General features: G+C 54.9%; 1 long non-coding RNA gene across 1 annotated transcript; it reads right to left on the reverse strand.

Moving 5' to 3' along the window:
* Positions 1-302: 302 nt before the first annotated feature.
* LOC138746836 (uncharacterized) lies at positions 303-6,833 on the reverse strand. Its single transcript, XR_011347141.1, has 3 exons — positions 6,761-6,833; positions 4,844-4,973; positions 303-339 (listed from the first exon to the last, which is right to left on the reverse strand). It is a non-coding gene; the product is annotated as an uncharacterized lncRNA (long non-coding RNA).
* Between the last annotated feature and the right edge of the window lie 1,039 nt (positions 6,834-7,872).

Genomic DNA, 7,872 nt, shown 5'->3' on the forward strand with positions numbered 1-7,872 from the left:
GATTCCCGTGGAAAAAGGGTTTCAGACTGCTTTGTAAAATCTGCATGCAGTGCTTCAACCGAGATGAAGGCCAATGGGATGATGAGCTTCATTAAAGTTTTCTACGTTGTCGTGCGTGAAAGTGAGGCCATTTTGGCAAGAAAGCACAGAAAAATTAACCACGATCACAGGAGTGGCCTCCACGTGAGACCTGGAGCAATATCTTCATGGAAACAAGAGACAACTTGACCAAATATCTAATCTCATTTATAAAAATAGCACTGGCCTTCGCGAAAAGATGTATCACGATCAACTGGATGTCCGATAGCACGCTGGGCTGTGGAAAGGAACTGCTGTTACCTACGGGAAAAAAAAAATCACATAAACGTGACCCTTTGGTAAAGGTCTGTCAGCTGTACCTGGACCACATAGGGGCCCAGACACTAATATAAATGAACAATAAAAGGGTATAAAAGTAACCATTATATAGACCAAAACCAAGTTTCCCCAACTGGACTCATATACTTGTAATCTCTGAAAATGTGGATATGAAAACAAACTGCAATAGAGAGAGAAAAATTTCAAAGTGCAAAAGGGAGAGTCTTTAAATGAGTCCCTGAATGTGTGTTGAGTCTCGTGGTGAAGGGGTAGTAGCTGTTCCTGAACCTGGCTATACTTCTTTCCCGATGGGAGCAGTGAGAACAGAGCGGGTGATGTGGATCCTTGATTGCTGCTGCTCTCAGACAGCAGCGTTCCCTGCAAATGTTCTCAATGGTGGAGGGTTTTTACCTGAGATGTTCTGGGCGGTGTACATACTTTTGTAGAGATTTTTGCTCAGGGGTATTGGTGTCACAAGACAACTGATCAAACCTACTACAAACTGAACCTATCACCCCTCACACCCGTAAACCCACTATTTTTCTTGCATCAATGTGCCTGTCTAAATGTTAAAGGTCCCTATTATTCCAGACGACACCATCCTGCCCGGCCATGCACTCCAGGCACCCGCAGCCTTCTGCACGTTCTCTTTATACAAGTCCTTCAGCAGCCTTGTGTTTCCTCAGCACTGCCTGCTCCTCCACCAAGCTCTGCCTCAAATCATTTCACTCTATGAGCTTCCTGCATCGCTCCAGAGAAAAGCCCAAGGTTTCTCTCTCTGGATATTGCATTTACTTCATTTTGATGGGCTGAATTCCTGCAGCTTCCCAATCAAACATCTGCAATCGCCTTTAAATTGTGCCCCTCTGCACAGATTTGTGCCACCTGCTTTTAAACAGGTTAAATCTTATGGGCATTCTGACAGTATCCTTCCACTCTCTCTCTCTCTCTCCCAGTGGAACTAAATCCTTCTGCTCAAATTGTTGCTTGGTCTGGCTTCTGTCCTTTTGCCTGAATTCTCATTCTCTGCTATTTCAGTCTGAACCTTGCCCTCAGCACGAGGAATAAAACCGTGGGGATATGGATCGGAATTCTTTCTGGCTAGAGCATCTCAAACACTGCTCTCATCCTCGTGTGCACAGTTGGAGACAAGAACAAATCTTGTCCTTAGTCACTGTGAAATCCATCTCCAAGATGATGGCACTTTATTCCTGGGTGTTTTTTTTGAACATTGCTTAGTGCTAGTTTTTCCTTTTGAATTGAACATTACAATTTATGTTAACGCACTTTCCAAATGGTTTTACAATGTAAACAATATTTTAAAGAAAAATCTGAAGACTTCACCATCTGAGATGCAGATTCTAATCTGTGGCTTCGGCGGGTCCTCGCCAAGGGGTATTTGGATTATTTTAAAGAGGACCGTCTTCTAATGTCTGCAGTGGAACTGGGAGAAAGAGGGTTGGGCTGTCGGTGTCATAGATAATGACGTCTCATTACAGAACTGAAAGCTTACAGTCTGTGGTGAACTGATATTCTCGTCCCAATGACCAGCACCCCTTCCTGCTCATTCCCATCCATGGGGCCGGGACTCCCTCACCCTCACGGGTCCCCCTTCAACTCGCAGTTCTCCGATCCCCTCAACCACAAGGATCCCCTAAACCATGCGGGTTCACACCCCCACCTTCAGCCTCGCAGATGCCTTCAGCCTTCTGGGTCCACGTCCCAGTCCCCCCTCAGCCCTCTGGGTCCCCGTCCCCCCTCGGCCCTCTGGGTCCCCGTCCCCCCTCGGCCCTCTGGGTCCCCGTCCCCCCTCGGCCCTCTGGGTCCCCGTCCCCCCTCGGCCCTCTGGGTCCCCGTCCCCCCTCGGCCCTCTGGGTCCCCGTCCCCCCTCGGCCCTCTGGGTCCCCGTCCCCCCTCGGCCCTCTGGGTCCCCGTCCCCCCTCGGCCCTCTGGGACCCCGTCCCCCCTCGGCCCTCTGGGTCCCCGTCCCCCCTCGGCCCTCTGGGTCCCCGTCCCCCCTCGGCCCTCTGGGTCCCCGTCCCCCCTCGGCCCTCTGGGTCCCCGTCCCCCCTCGGCCCTCTGGGTCCCCGTCCCCCCTCGGCCCTCTGGGTCCCCGTCCCCCCTCGGCCCTCTGGGTCCCCGTCCCCCCTCGGCCCTCTGGGTCCCCGTCCCCCCTCGGCCCTCTGGGTCCCCGTCCCCCCTCGGCCCTCTGGGTCCCCGTCCCCCCTCGGCCCTCTGGGTCCCCGTCCCCCCTCGGCCCTCTGGGTCCCCGTCCCCCCTCGGCCCTCTGGGTCCCCGTCCCCCCTCGGCCCTCTGGGTCCCCGTCCCCCCTCGGCCCTCTGGGTCCCCGTCCCCCCTCGGCCCTCTGGGTCCCCGTCCCCCCTCGGCCCTCTGGGTCCCCGTCCCCCCTCGGCCCTCTGGGTCCCCGTCCCCCCTCGGCCCTCTGGGTCCCCGTCCCCCCTCGGCCCTCTGGGTCCCCGTCCCCCCTCGGCCCTCTGGGTCCCCGTCCCCCCTCGGCCCTCTGGGTCCCCGTCCCCCCTCGGCCCTCTGGGTCCCCGTCCCCCCTCGGCCCTCTGGGTCCCCGTCCCCCCTCGGCCCTCTGGGTCCCCGTCCCCCCTCGGCCCTCTGGGTCCCCGTCCCCCCTCGGCCCTCTGGGTCCCCGTCCCCCCTCGGCCCTCTGGGTCCCCGTCCCCCCTCGGCCCTCTGGGTCCCCGTCCCCCCTCGGCCCTCTGGGTCCCCGTCCCCCCTCGGCCCTCTGGGTCCCCGTCCCCCCTCGGCCCTCTGGGTCCCCGTCCCCCCTCGGCCCTCTGGGTCCCCGTCCCCCCTCGGCCTTCTGGGTCCCCGTCCCCCCTCGGCCTTCTGGGTCCCCGTCCCCCCTCGGCCTTCTGGGTCCCCGTCCCCCCTCGGCCTTCTGGGTCCCCGTCCCCCCTCGGCCTTCTGGGTCCCCGTCCCCCCTCGGCCTTCTGGGTCCCCGTCCCCCCTCGGCCTTCTGGGTCCCCGTCCCCCCTCAGCCTTCTGGGACCCCGTCCCCCCTCAGCCTTCTGGGTCCCCGTCCCCCCTCAGCCTTCTGGGTCCCCTTCCCCCCTCAGCCCTCTGGGTCCCCGTCCCCCCTCAGCCTTCTGGGTCCCCATCCCCGTCCCTCAGCCTTCTGGGTCCCCGTCCCCGTCCCCCCTCAGCCTTCTGGGTCCCCGTCCCCCCTCGGCCTTCTGGGTCCCCGTCCCCCCTCGGCCTTCTGGGTCCCCGTCCCCCCTCGGCCTTCTGGGTCCCCGTCCCCCCTCGGCCTTCTGGGTCCCCGTCCCCCCTCGGCCTTCTGGGTCCCCGTACCCCCTCGGCCTTCTGGGTCCCCGTCCCCCCTCAGCCTTCTGGGTCCCCGACCCCCCGTTCAGCCTTGCGGGCCCCGACCCACCCTCAGCCTCGCGACCCCCGACCCCCCCGCAGCCTCGCGGCCCCCGACCCCCCCGCAGCCTCGCGGCCCCCGACCCCCGTCAAGCTCGCGGCCCCCGACCCCCCTCAGCCTCACGGTCCCCGACCCCCCTCAGCCTCGCGGTCCCCGACCCCCCTCAGCCTCATGGGCCCCGACTACCACACACCCTAATGTCACCCCGACACAAACTCCCTCACGGTTTCCCGGCCCCACCTCACAACCATCTCCCCGCCCGTTCCCCTCCGAGCTCCGGCCGCCCCAGACCCAAAGGGCGACCCGTGGAAACTCCCTCCTCCCTGGTCTCGCTCCCAAAATGCCCCGATTCCCGCCCGTGAAGCACCGACACGAACCTCTCCCGCTCGCGACCAACTGCTCCAAAGGCGGGAAAGATCAACAACATGGAGGCCCCCAGGGGTCGCTCTCGCGAGAGCTTGCGCCACCCCTCCACGGGATCTCTTCGCCACCCCAGTCCCACTGGGGAAGGGTCCGAGAGCTGCCTCAGGCTTCCAGTCCATCTCCCCTTCAGGCTGCACATTTCCACACCAGTTCCTGCCCCACATTCCCCCCCAAGATTCCAGTCCATCCCACCTCCACCACCTTGGCCCAAAGCTCATTCCACACTCCCACCCCCCTCTGAGGGAAGAAAATCCCCCTTCAATCTCAATCCATGTCCTCCTCTTTGAATCTCTCCCACTCTCCTTGGAAACAGCCTGTCCCCATGGACACGATCCGTCCCCCCTCACAATTTTCAAATCTTCCTCAATCTTCGACGCTCCAGGGAATAAAGTCCCAGCCTGTCCAACCTTCCCCTGGAACTCAAACCCCGAAAGCCAGACCACCTTCTTGTCCCTCTCCTCGACGCGCTGTCTCATTCCTATCCTTCCTCTCCTCCGGCCACCCAAACGGCACACAATGTTCCCAAGTTGGCCTCACCCAGGCCTTGTCCAACTTCCTCGTGGCCTCCCACCTCCTGCACACAAATACATAGATCCATGGATGTGAGAAGTCAGGAGGGTTAGGGACTGGGTGCAGGTCGATGAGACTGGCAGAATGATATTTCACCATTGACGAGAAGGGCCGAAGGTTCTCTTTTCTTTGCTGTGGGGTTTCTAGGGTAGATTTCACACCATTCTCAGGAAGGAGGATGAGCAGACAGATGTCATGGTCCACGGGTAGGAAAGGTGATGAGATCCTGCCAGGAGAGATGAGGGAGTTAAGTGCGAAGGTGAAGGGCACATCCAAGGGGTCTCTGTCTGTCTGTGTGCGTGTGTCACTACGTCTGTGTGTGTCTCTCTGTGTCTGTGTGTGTCTCTCTGTGTCTGTGTGTGTCTCTCTGTGTCTGTGTGTGTCTCTCTGTGTCTGTGTGTGTCTCTCTGTGTCTGTGTGTGTCTCTCTGTGTCTGTGTGTGTCTCTCTGTGTCTGTGTGTGTCTCTCTGTGTCTGTGTGTGTCTCTCTGTGTCTGTGTGTGTCTCTCTGTGTCTGTGTGTGTCTCTCTGTGTCTGTGTGTGTCTCTCTGTGTCTGTGTGTGTCTCTCTGTGTCTGTGTGTGTCTCTCTGTGTCTGTGTGTGTCTCTCTGTGTCTGTGTGTGTCTCTCTGTGTCTGTGTGTGTCTCTCTGTGTCTGTGTGTGTCTCTCTGTGTCTGTGTGTGTCTCTCTGTGTCTGTGTGTGATTCTCTGTGTCTGTGTGTGATTCTCTGTGTCTGTGTGTGATTCTCTGTGTCTGTGTGTGATTCTCTGTGTCTGTGTGTGATTCTCTGTGTCTGTGTGTGATTCTCTGTGTGTGTGTGATTCTGTGTCTGTGTGTGTCTCTGTGTCTGAGTGTGTCTGTGTCTGAGTGTGTCTCTGTGTCTGAGTGTCTCTGTGTCTGTGTCTCTCTCTGCATTTCTCTCTGTGTATATCTCCATGTGTGTGTGTCTCTGTGTCTGTTTGTGTCTCTGTCTGTGTCTTTTTGTGTGTCACTGTCTGTGTGTGTCTCTCTCTCCCTGTGTCACAATGTGTGTCTCTCTGTGTCTGTATGTGTGAGTGTCTCTCTCTCTCTGTCTGTGTCTCTCTCTGTGTGTGTGTGTCTCTCTCTTTGTCTGTTTGTGTGTGTGTCTCTCTCTGTGTCGCTGTCTGTGTGTCTCTCTGTCTGTGTGTCTCTCTGTCTGTGTGTCTCTCTGTCTGTGTGTCTCTCTGTCTGTGTGTCTCTCTGTCTGTGTGTCTCTCTGTCTGTGTGTCTCTCTGTCTGTGTGTCTCTCTGTCTGTGTGTCTCTCTGTCTGTGTGTCTCTCTGTCTGTGTGTCTCTCTGTCTGTGTGTCTCTCTGTCTGTGTGTCTCTCTGTCTGTGTGTCTCTCTGTCTGTGTGTCTCTCTGTCTGTGTGTCTCTCTGTCTGTGTGTCTCTCTGTCTGTGTGTCTCTCTGTCTGTGTGTCTCTCTGTCTGTGTGTCTCTCTGTCTGTGTGTCTCTCTGTCTGTGTGTCTCTCTGTCTGTGTGTCTCTCTGTCTGTGTGTCTCTCTGTCTGTGTGTCTCTCTGTCTGTGTCTGTGTGTGTCTCTATATCTGTGTGTCTCTGTGTGTGTCTCTCTCTATCTATGTCTGTGTGTATGTATCTGCGTGTGTGTCTCTGTGTGTGTGTCTGTCTCTGTGTCGTGTGTTTGTCTCTGTCTCTGGCTGTGTGTGTGTGTCTCTGTCTCTTTGTGTCGTGTGTGTGTCTCTCTCTGTCTCTATGTGTGTCTCTGTCTCTTTCTGTGTGCGTGTCTCTCTCTCCGTCTGTGTGTGTGTCTCTCTATCTGTCTGTCTGTGTGTGTCTCTGTCTGTGTGTGTCTCTGTCTGTCTCTCTCTCGCTGTCAGTGTCTCTCTCTCTGACTCTGTCTGTGTGTGTTTCTCTGTGTGTCTGTGTGTGTGTATCTGTCTCTCTGTGTCTGTGTGTGTGTGTCTGTCTGTCTGGGTATGTGGGTGTCGCTCTCTCTCGGTGTCTCTCATATATGCTTATTCATTACCCACCATTATCCATCCCTACTGGTGGTGCGGGCTTTGTTCCCCAAGGCGTCCGTATTGACTGCCCATAGCCCATCTCCGCCCCAACGCATTGCTCGGTGTCACCTGCATTAAAATCAAGATGGCATCAGCACATTTTTGGACACTTTTAGCTGTGTTTCCTCAGTTCTTCTGGCCAGTTTTGTGTTTCGTTCACACATTCCTGCTTCCTGGAGTTCACGACACTCGTGGAAGATCGCCAGTTCCTTAAACAATTCTTCATTTATCTTATTTGTAACATTTTTACATTTAATTTAACATATGCATTAAAAAACTTAAATTTCTTATTTGAAAATAAGATAAAATTAATGCATAGTGATTTAAAAAGTAACCCCTCCCACAGCTGCCCAATAGAAAACAATAAAGAGAGAAAACATCTAGAGAGTATTTATAAAAATTGACCAAAACTCTCAAATAAAATCTTGGTTTTCTTGGTTTTAGGAGTCAGAAAGTTCGTGTTGGGTGGTTAAAACTTAATTCCGACAATTGGTAAATACACATCCCAAATCTTCAAAAGAAAAATTCAAATTTGTTCCGTGAATTCGATGTAATTATTTCAAGTGGGAATCAACGGCCTATTTCAGTGTGGCCATCGACCCATTCCCAAATACGCATCGGACTTCCAAGTTACTGCCACACATTTTAACCCTATAACAATTACAGCACAGAAACGGGTCACTTGGCCCTTCTTGTCTGCACTGAACTAAATACTCTCCTCTCGTACCACCTCTCTGCATTCCCCTCCCCTCCAATTTTCCCTGAAATGACAAAATGGACCCTGCCGACACTATTTCTCCCGGAAGCTCACTCCACTCAGCCACCACTCTGAGTAAAGAAGTTCCCCCTTGTGTTACTTCCAAACTTTTACCTCCTGTTTCAATCTCTGCTCCCGCAATGAAAAAAGTCTATCCACATCAACTCGTTCTATCCTCCTAGTAATTTTAAAGACCTCGATCAAATCCCCTCTCAACCATCTACAATCCAAAGAATAAAGACTTCATTTGCTGAATCTTTCTTTGTAATCTAGTTGCTGATATCCAGGTAACATTGACTTAAATCTTCTCTGCACCCTCTCTACT

The sequence above is a fragment of the Narcine bancroftii genome, chromosome 12, assembly GCF_036971445.1.
Source record: "Narcine bancroftii isolate sNarBan1 chromosome 12, sNarBan1.hap1, whole genome shotgun sequence".
NCBI lineage: Eukaryota > Metazoa > Chordata > Chondrichthyes > Torpediniformes > Narcinidae > Narcine > Narcine bancroftii.